The sequence below is a fragment of the Xiphophorus couchianus genome, chromosome 2 (genome assembly GCF_001444195.1).
Source record: "Xiphophorus couchianus chromosome 2, X_couchianus-1.0, whole genome shotgun sequence".
Classification (NCBI taxonomy): Eukaryota; Metazoa; Chordata; class Actinopteri; order Cyprinodontiformes; family Poeciliidae; genus Xiphophorus; species Xiphophorus couchianus.
The window spans coordinates 32,197,167-32,208,193 of record NC_040229.1 but is presented as its reverse complement, the minus strand read 5'-3'; the positions used below and the strand labels follow the sequence as shown (position 1 = coordinate 32,208,193).

The 11,027-nt window shown below is 40.1% G+C and overlaps 1 long non-coding RNA gene across 1 annotated transcript; it reads right to left on the bottom strand.

Annotated features, from left to right (window-relative positions):
- Positions 1-2,861: 2,861 nt before the first annotated feature.
- Positions 2,862-9,352, bottom strand: LOC114149657 (uncharacterized). The gene is made up of 3 exons (XR_003596552.1): positions 9,042-9,352; positions 6,363-6,368; positions 2,862-2,874 (listed from the first exon to the last, which is right to left on the bottom strand). It is a non-coding gene; the product is annotated as an uncharacterized LOC114149657 (long non-coding RNA).
- Between the last annotated feature and the right edge of the window lie 1,675 nt (positions 9,353-11,027).

Below are 11,027 nucleotides of genomic sequence, written 5' to 3'. Positions count from 1 at the left end.
GAAACATTTTTCATTTCAACTTACCTGTTAGTTGGACTCATACTGTAAGAAACAAACTTTCAGAAGAGCTGAGAAAAGCTCTGCAAATGCAGTAATGTTTATTGACACACGGGGGCCATCTTAGATCACAAGGTAGATCTGAATTTTCACCAATTTTCTGAGGCAAATTTAAGATTGACAGTCAGCTTTATTGACCAAGTTTTATAGTTTTTACATCAGTGATATGGATTTGGGCTGTCGGAGTCTGCAGAGATGTTAGCTTCCCTCCTGCTGACCCGTGCTGGTCCTCAGCCTTGATGATCCTCTCTACAGGCTTGGTTGTTAGTTGCAGTCTGAACTTGTCTTGTTTTGAGGGTGAGCCAAACCACAGAGTGATGGGATGAACACAATCTGACTGAATAAGTGACACAGAGCCAGATTAGCAGAAAAAAATAAAACAGGGCTTGTGGTCCAAACTGGCTGGCTAACGGCTGCGCTATCGAGAAAATCTGCTTACAATCTGTTCATTCAGTCTTGTAACAAATAATGAACGACCATAATCCTTCTCAGCCTGTTGCTGTTAGATTTGTGGTGACAAATGAGAGAATTTAGGAGCATGCAGCAAATACTGCTGCTGCTACAATACAATGCCGCAGAATGTTTACAATAGGAAGCTTTGAAAATTAGAATAATAATTAAGTCTTCAGAAATAAAGATACCAAAGAAAATGAAGTTTTTCTGCTAAAGGCTCATCTTATATATTACCCAAAATTAAACAAATGACACAAACTAATTGCTATGAGATTGCTGTCTGTTCATTTTTCTTTAAAAGCAGAGCCCACACTGTTTAGCTCGTGTCAAAATCTAGCTAATTCGCTGATTAAACATACAGAAAGCATTGAAAGAAGTTCATAGTGAAGATATGAAGCCTTTGGTTGGAATAAACTATACAATAAACTTTGGTTGGAATAAACTATACAATTGACAACATTTTCATCTTTGTGTGGTGTGGTTTCAGCGACAAAATTAAGACACGTAGCTGTAGCTACTTCCTTGTAGCAGGAGGCTACATCCCTTCTGAAGCTAGCTACTGATTAATGGTAGGCCGACACCTGTTACATAATTACTGCCACCAGTAACTGAGCGGCCAAAGCTGGATAATAAGGAGACTCACTCTTTTGTGTTTGCATTGGTTTGGCTGGTGACTGCTAGCTTAGCTAGCCTGGTCGCCCACTGGATGCCCTTCTTCCTCTGCTGGCCATTAGCATATATAAACCAGCACTAGCATTGGAGAGGCTGGTGACTAGCATAGCTAGCCTGCTGGTGGCCACCCACTGTTTTGCCTTCTTCCTCTGCTGGCCATTAGAACTGATAAGCTAGCATTAGCATTGTAGAGGCTGGACTCAGCCCTGGATAGACTGGCAACCAGAAAGCCCAGGCTGGTTACGCATGACTCAAATTTACTTCTTTAAAGAAAACTTTAAGAAAAATTGTTGCCAAACAATATCTATAACCCGAGGATCGCTACAGAAAATCTGACTTTAAAATGTCGTCCTCGTCTAAACGCCACTCTGTAGTATCTATGAATGGGTGCAGCTGATGTCACAGATAGCACCTGCAGAGACGACGGCAAAACCTTGTATTAACGCCCTTCCATCCGTGACACACACTGAGAATTACAAAATAATCACATAAAGTGTTTTCTCTCCTGCCTGGCCTCTTTTCAAATAATTAGGTGGATTAGCAGAAACCCTTTGCATAATGCACATCTGTGTGTTTTAATGAACCTAATATCTGTTCAAAACACACTGCTGCTCTGAGGTAATCAAAGCCTTCATAAGGACGAACGTGCACCTGCAAGTAGTCATGATCAGCATTTCTTTTGGAAGCAACGTCAATATTTGAGTTGTTTTCCTAAATCATTGGAACCTGGCAGTAATTAAAAGCACAATATTTCCAAAATCTGGAGCTGGGGTCCAAAAAATATGCTCTGCAGTGCTTGTTGGCACCGTCTGTGTTGTGAGAAAAAAGTACATGACAAATTTGAAAGCTTATACATTTACTTTGCGTTATTTTTATATTGACATCAGGAGTCTTCTGATCCTTTACAGTAATTAAAAAGTAATAATTGTACCTACGCGTTAAAGGGATGGTTACTACTTAAAGATAGATTCAAAATTTCAGTGGAGTCACACTAAGGGTTCATTCACACCAGCCCTGTTTAGTCTGCTTTAATCCGGTCCGTTTGCCTTGATAGTCCATGTGAATGTGTCATCGAACTCTGATTGGACCAAAAACTTGGAACTCTGGTCCACCTACAAACCTACGCCCTGGTTCGCCTGAAGCGAGCTCTGGCGCTGTTCGAATGGATACGTTAACGCCAAGCAGCCCAGAGAGCGCTCCAAAAGCAGAAAGAAGACAAGAGCGCAGAGAATTCTGGGTAAATACAACCAAAACAAACGTGCAAGTCCAGCTCTTGAGAAATGGCTTGTGGTCTTTTGCCAAAGACAAAAGACAAAAATTTTGTGAAGAAGGAAGTTGTACTCATGTCTTCTTCTGAGGTTTTCATGTCGTTTCCTTCAGTGGTTGTTGGTGCAGCGCCACCACAGGCGAGGAGGTGAACAGGTTTTTCAAACAGTTTGGTTGTTTGACACCATGCTGTGTGAAAGTGAGGCTGGAAATGTAACAAACGTCGCAATACTGGTTCCTAATCAAACTGAGTATGTGGGCCTACCAGTTTTGAAAACACCCTGTCTGAAGTTGGATTGTTTTACCTGAGAAAAACCTTTGTGAATATATAAAAAGCTGCTGTAGACTCCTTATTGTTCCTCAATATTATTACCATGTAAATATATTGCAGCAAGGTTTGAAGCCTAACCTACAATAGACTTTTTCCTGACACAATTCAAAGTTTTAGGAAAAACCAATACCCTGTAGAACCTAACTTATCTGCAGTAATTTGAAATTCTCTGTATGATGATCCGTCTCTCACTTTATCGTGGAAAACTTCGGCTCACTCTTCTTTGCAACTTTGTTTCAGTTTATTTAGATTTGCATACATTTTCTCCTAATGTCTAACCACAAAATTTAATCAGATTGTCTGGACTTTTACTTTTGACTGAGCAACTGCAACATCACCAATTTTTTTTTTTTTTTGTCTTTCAGCTGTTGTAGAGTTTTTGCTTTGTTTAAGCTCATTGCTGTGTTGTTGGTAAAATCGTCGGTTTTAGCCAAGCTTCATCTGTTGGACAAATTGCCTCTAAATGACTATAAATACACTCCTGTGTGGAGAAGTGTATGGTTGACTCAGAGATTGAGTGGTATGAGTCACAGCAGTTTGGCTCGCTGGTTTCATTCAGAGCTGCGTAATTTATAGCGCAGCACTTAGTAATTAGTAATAACAGAGGAAATACGTCTCTTACACAGCTAGAGGAGTCAGACTTGATCTTAAAAAATAATCCATTGTTGTATAAAAAGGCTCTTTGCCAAACTAGAACGGCACAAGTTTCATTATTAATAGAGGTGAATAAGTTCAGTTGGTATAGTTCCAGTTTGTTCATGAATATAATAAACCCTCTTAGTTTCCTGTGGAGTACCACAGGGCTCCATGGTTGGCCCATCATTGTTGGTAAAATCATCAGACAGCATGCAATACATTTTCACAGCTATGATGATGATACTCAGCTTTATTATCAGCTAGGTTAACTGCAGCCATGCGTTAAAGAAATAAAAACCTGAATCACTTAACATTTTCTCCTTCTAAGTTCAGACAAGACAGAAGTCGTTGTCCAGACCAGAGTCTTTGAAAAACAACCACTTAATCTGCATGGCATTTATTCATCTGGGAATAAAGCGAAGAACGTGTCATTTAAATCCCATATAAAACAAGTTTCTACGACTTTCTTCTTTCATCCCTCGAATATTGTCAAAATTAGACATTTTTTGTCCAGGAATGAGGTTGAAAAACTTTTCCTCACCCTGATACATTCTCCTACTACTCCCCAATTTTGGATTATTTGCTATTTTTAGCTTTTAGCAGAGCATTGACCAGTTAGCGATTAACCAATTACTAAATTAGTTGACAATTATTTCAATAGTCAATGAATTAATGCAATTAAATGTTTCAGCCCTATTTAGCAGTGACTTACTGACCTGATAACTGTCAGAGCTAATCTGTTTAGCTGTTTCTTTTAGTTGAAGCCAGTAAAGGAACCCTTGCTGCCCTCTAACACTTCACATGTTACATTTTACATTTCAAGTAGTCCTGAGTCAACACTTTTTATTTTATTTTTGTGTGTGTTTCGTTTCTAAGCCTCTATGTCGGCCACGCTGCAGCCAGGTTCTGCAGAAGCTTTTTCCTCTTAAGAGGGAGTTTTTCTTCTCAGCAGCTGTGTTTTCAATACAAATATTGCGCAACATTTTGGCAATATTCAGCTATGGTAAAATTTTTTATTTTTTTTACAAATTTTGCAATTACAGTGTCACCATTTAATAAGAAACGCGTTTGTTCACACTATAAGTCATTAAAAACATGCTTTTCAAAAATGCCATTAAGCAAATTTATTTGTGTCATTTCAATTTGCACAATTTTGTGCTTAATGAAAACCCAGCTACTGTTTTTCATAATAATGCTCAGTGTGACGAACCGCTGCAAAGTCAGCGACAGCCCAACCACCAGGCAACAAAAGAAGAAAACAAATCAAATCCTCATCCTGTATTTAACAGTTTTATGTCTTCATACTGATTTTGTGTTACTGTTTTTTGCAAAACAGGAGTCTGTACATTACAGAGAAACATCTCTAATCAGATTCATTTATCCAGAGGAAACAGCTTCCTGTCTAAAGTCTTTGCTGCTGACCAGCAGTCCCCTAAAACCCCTCGCTTTTCTAACTGTTCTTACGCCTGGTGGGAATCATTTAATCAAGTACATTAGATCATTGTAACTGTGCGTCTTAAAGGAAGCAGCACTGATGTAATTAGGTTATGTTTGCTGCTATATAGTGGCAGTGAGAGCCTGAGTAAGCTCCATTACTGATACACAATTAATTTAATCACTTCTTTATATTGTACAGCTGCTCATAACCAAGATGAGAAATATTGAAACACAGAAAAAAAGCCTTGCAATCCCAGCTGAGTTTTAAAATATGCTTTCACAACGTGGCAGAAAAAACAAAATTGCTATTAAGATGTGCAGTGATTTAGTGCATGGGAAGCCTGGAGATCACTTTAACAGCAAGGTGAAGTCATGCATACCTGAATACCTGCTATAATCTCAATTCTTGTGCTCACAAGACACAATCGGATTATTGCTGCAGGAAGGGTTGCCGGGCTGTTTGTTTGTTAAACGCTGCCGGTGCTTTGGGATATTTTCTCTTAATGCCAAGCTGAGAACCGGGAAAACGCTGGTAAAGGCTGTTTTTATGTGTGTTTTGCTTTTTTTTGCTAGCAATTGGAGTTGAAGCATTTATTCAGAAAACAAAAGTTTGGCTAACAGAATAGAACGACATTCTGCTGTGGAAACGTACCATTACGGGACCATTTCTGCTGAGTGCTGCAGCGCTGCCCTTTAAGAGGCCCCGACAAATTACAGGCTTCAGAGAGGAAACAACAACAACAACCCCTCCACCCCTCCAACCCCCGATTGGTTGCGGATCTGCAGGCAACGCATTGATTAGACACAACACCGACAATGAAGCGTCGACGGAAGCCGCGTCGCACTCGGGTGGGAGTGAGCTAAACCTCTAAAGACCTGAGAGCTGCCATGAAGCGAAGGTGAAGAAACCAGCTCTTAGCGAGCATTGCTAATAAAATGATTTGTTCCCCGGAGGCGATTCAGGAATCACGACTTCTTTTGTTTGTTTTTGTGTGTGTGTGTGTGTGTGTGTGTGTCTGGACCTGCGCAGCTGTAAAACCCGCTCGGCTCGGGTACAGCCTGCGATGGAAGCCCTGGTGGGGAGAGTCCGCCTCGACGCCCTCTGCTTTCTTCAAAGTTGATCTGTGGAGAAAGCGGCCGAGCAAAAGGCCCAAAACTAATTTGCCGCGACGGCGTTGACTTAATCCCACCACTTAGCATCGATTTACTTGAACGAGAACTGCATGCACTTTCTCAGGTTGCTAATAAAGCAGAAGTGATGAGCTCCTGGCTGCGGTTTGATTGGGCCAGTCGTGCATTATGAAGGAGCGCCGCATCAAGCTTTCATATCGCTGAGCAGCGCAGACTCATCGCAGTGGAGAGCTACCCTCACTTAGGCAATTTCCCTACTTACATTACAGACATGACTTAACAGGAAGAGGCAGCGTTCTGTGAACAAATACATAACACACATATAGGAGGAGGAAGTCAGTTGTCTGCAGAGTTTTATGGATTGTTGCAATAAAATCACAGATGCCTGGTTTTTAAAGAATGTCAAAATTGCTGCTCAGCATGAAGTTGCTTCATAAAATCATTCAACTGTCCCCTCTGAAAAGTATTTATTGGTTTATAATTATGGTGTTTGCGCCAAACAAATTACACAAGAGCTGTTTAGATAATGAAAAAAACAAATCCAACCCTACTTTCATCGACTGCAGTAACCACAGTATTTAATCCCCTGAAGAGGATTTTTCATACCGTGACATTCAAGAGCTTCACCACCTGGATGTGACAGGAAGAGGAAGCCGTTAACAGCTGCCACCAGGTTTCTCTTAGAAAGACAACATTAAGGTCTGGAGAAAGTCTCCTAAAGAACCTGTCTGACAAAACTAAACGTAAAGTTTCAGACCATAAACCCAAGAGGTATGTTTGGCACCATAACTCTGTTGAGTGTTTTTCAGAACAGCACCATGCCCACAATGAAACACGGTGGTGGTCGCGTAATGCTCTGGGTTTACTTTGTCTTCAGACGGAACTGAGTGGATGAAATAATAAAAAGTTCCAAATAGCCTCCAGTTTCCACCTAAATCCTTCAGACACTGAAAGACGAGCCGTGAACAATTCACGTCCATCAATCTGAAAGAGTTGGAAAACTTTTTCAAGAGAGAGGAGACAAAAATCACGTCTTGAAACGATTTGTCTCCTTTTTTGTTGTTTTACATAAAACTTGTCGTTTTAGAAGGGGTGTGCACAACTTTGGAGAGATTGTTCCCAATTGCACTAATTTGGAACAATTATCTGTCATTGCAGCTTGTGCAGGAAATGGGGACGCTCCCCTCAGCAGCGAGGAAATAAACTAATTATGGGAGATGATAAGAAAGCTCCAGGAACGTCTGAGAAACAAAATCTATTTCTGGAACAGATACACCGGAGTTTTTCTGAAGTCTTCACGGAAACAGAGTTAGTTGACTTTTATCCCAGGGCAAAACGTAAACATGAGACCCCAACCTTGTCTGCTTTATTATTTCTCTAATCTTACTGATTTATTGATTACTTTACCCTTACTATTACTTATTGGTAGACGTAGCTTTTATCATGTCAGTGTCTCCACAGCTTTTCTTGGACATGGCTGGAGGTGTGTCTGCAGCTGCTTTTAAGTTCATTTGTCTGAAGCAAAACGTTCCTGATAGTGATTTTTTATTTGTTTTTAGCAGCATTTTAGGAACAAATCGCTGAAATCGATTCAAAATCGATTCTGCTGAACGACACCTCAGACATCCAGGGGAGATTTCCTATTAATAAATATCTGAGTTCATTTGTACGTCAGCATGTTAGATTAAAAAAAAATCGTAACAAAATCTGCGGTTTAGTTGTTTCTGTTCATGATTTTTGTTTCACCATTTCAAGTTTGAGTAAAATTCTCCTACTGGTTCTTGAATTTAGGGACGCACGATATTATCGGCATGGTATCGGTATCGGTCGATGTTAGGATGGAGCACACGTCTCGTTATAGCGCCACACCTTTCTGCAGTCGATCTCCATGGACTACCACGTTGCAAATTTCAGCCACGAGCTTTTAGCCATTTTGACATCCTTTGTAAGTCCTTTTTTGAAGAATCGTACAAATATTACCATATTAGTGATGGTGGAAGCGGACAAGTTGAAATGAAATATCGGCATTGCTATTCGAGCGAATTTCTGCGTAAAATACACCAACAAGCTTCTGACCAGTCACACAACACTTCGCACAGAACTCCGTGCTACATAGTTTGACTGTCGATGAGCCAATTTTGACTCTTCGGACAGGATGGGCCTGAAGTTTACAAGTGAGCACCTTGTTTTTTTTTTTTTAATCTGATTACAGCGAAAATAAACCAAACCTTGTATTTGTTGGGAGAACTGATCTGTTGTGTTTGCTGTGAGTTCGGTAGGTGGAACAATCCTCAAACATGCAGGTTTGGAACTCATCCCGTCTCCAAGCGCCGTCACTAAAACCAGCTGAAGTTTCTCCAGCTTCCCTGCATATGGATTACTCGTGTTGCTCTGGTCCAAATAATGATGAAAACGTTGCAAATCCTTAATTTGTGTTAAAGACCGGTGGACTCTAAGAGCAGCGAGTGTAAAATGAGGCCTCTTTCTTTTTATGTGTGAGAGTTTTTCACCTCTTACTGCCTCTCAATAGGAGTAGAAGGAGAAGCGCTCGCTGGTTTACTTGCTCAGCTTTCCCCCCTGTGGAGCCAAGTCTCGCTCTCCCAAGATGGATGGCCGCTCCAAAGCCTCAGGCTGAAATACAATCTTGATCTCTGTTTAAAAAAATAAATAAATAAATAAAACCACCCAGGTAGACTATGAAGCCCAGAAGATGGAAGAGAGAACCTTCGCAATATACAGTCGGACGTGAGGACTGCAGTAGTGATGTGCAAGGTTGTAAAATTTCACTGTCGAAGCAACACATCACCGCCGTATTGCACTGTATGAAGTACGAACTGTATGGGTGAACAGGTATTGCTTTAGGATCAAGCAGGTCATTAGTTTTCTGCTAATGCTCCTCGGAGGAAGACAGACGAAACGTTACGTAGAAACGTCACCAGGCAGCACAAACCAGGACTTTCATTCAAACGATACTCTGCTTTTTAAAGGGGCATTATTGTATAAAACTGACATTTTTGAGCTTTACATCATGTTGTGATGTTGTTCCCTCCTCAAAAACATACCTGGGGTGTTGCTTTGATTATTTCATGCATGTTTGAGAAATCCATTAATCTCCCGTGGCAACCATTCAGCTGCACAAAACGCCTGGATGGACCCAGCTCCACCTTCGAGGACAAAGCTCCTCCTCCTCCTTACGAGCTTTTGCCTCACAGAGCAGCACTCTCAGCTCCTTCAGACTAGCCAGCAGCAATTAGCAAACACCTGGTGGAACTGCTCATTAGCTGAGCTCATTAAAGGAGCTACGTTTCAGTGAGACTGGTAAAAATGTCATTAAAGGGCTAAATAGAGGAGCCGTGTTGTCATGACTTATTGAAAATGGAACATTAGAAAAAGCAGGAGTTTCTTAAAGAGACAGAGGCCCAATTTCAAGATGTTAAATTACAATGTAAATTTCTTTTAAGTCACTTTTAATATATTTTATTTTTATAACAACTGAAACTACTTGATGCTGTAAAATGACATGACTAGTAAACATTCAGTACTGTATTTGTTGCTGTGTATTGCAGACTTCTGCCCAGGTCCCTCTTGAAAATGAGATCCAGATCTCTACAGGGTTCACCTGGTTAAATCCAGTGTTTCCTGCTCCTCCAGGCTCACTGACCTGCATGTTTTAGGTATTTCCTGGCTTTAGTCCAGCTGATTTCAATTGATGACTGATTAACAGGCGTTTGTTGAACTGCAATCAGTTGAATCAGGCAATAAAGGAAATAAATAAATAAAAAATTTTAAAAATCACATAGTACCTTTACAAATCTCCCACAAGCTGGATTCCATTTCTTTCCTTAGACTTCAGGATGTCGGAATCATTTCTTGTTCTTTGGAGACACTTTTGATTGACTGTCAGAGTAACTCAAACAGCTCAGCAGCGCAGCTTTTAGAAGCGTGTTCAATCTTTTTAAAAGGAGCAAAGTGTTTTCATCGTCTGCTGTCTCCCACCCAGACATCACATGGCAGCAGCATGTAGCTTCAGAAGGGAGATAAGTGAGAACAAAGTGATCCCAGGGTGTCAAAACAAGACCTCCTGTTTCACCCCTATATTCCGTGTTTTCCTGCACCAGATACCAGACGCTCTGCAGCCTTCAGGAGATTAGGAACTAAAACTTTTTCAGACAAAACTATCTCACGGCCTTCTTAATCCCTTCTCCAGGACCCTGCAGATGTTTTCCTATTGATTAGAGGAAAAATATTTGGACACATTTTGGTGTTCTTGTTATATTTGGTCTAAGATGGTGCATCAAATTTGTCCTGAGCTTTTTTTTAGTAAATGTAAACCAATATTTTTATTGTTTAGCCATTTTTATTCCATAAATACATGTCTGGACAGAAGAAAAAGGAGGAGTACATTTCAGCCAAACATCTCTGAAATTTAGGTTTTTAAAAATAATAAAATAAAAAAATATGGAAACTTCCGTTTCCACATTTTGTAAACCCTAAAAAAATGTGGATCATTTGAAAGTCTTCAAGTTTTGAAACTCAGAAATGTCCAGGTTTTTTTTCTAGAAAACTTATGAGATTAATCTCTACATTTCTGATTTTTTTTTCTAGCAAATTATTTTACTCTAGGAAACTCTAGGAAATATCTGTTCACAAAGCGCTAAAAGTCACATGTGGACAGAGAATTGCTGCTACCCGTCTGTTAATGAACGAAAGATGACAAAATAACTTTAAACAGACAAAAGTAATAAGTAAAAATGAACTTTAAAAATGAAAATCAGATGTTTTTGAACTATGGTTCAACAGAAATGATAAAAAAAAAAAACAGATGCTGAATGCGTTGAAGCATCTAGATGTAGTGAAAACAACTTGCTGAAGTTCAAAGCGAGCGTCAGAATGAGGAAAAAAAACGATTCAAGTTATTTTGAATGTTCAATGGTTTTGGTGCCGGCCTGCTACCAGGAACTGATCCTTATATGGTCAAATTATGGAAAATGATATCTCCTTCCAGATTACGTCTCCAATCATCTGGAGGCGGCTGTGGATTTGC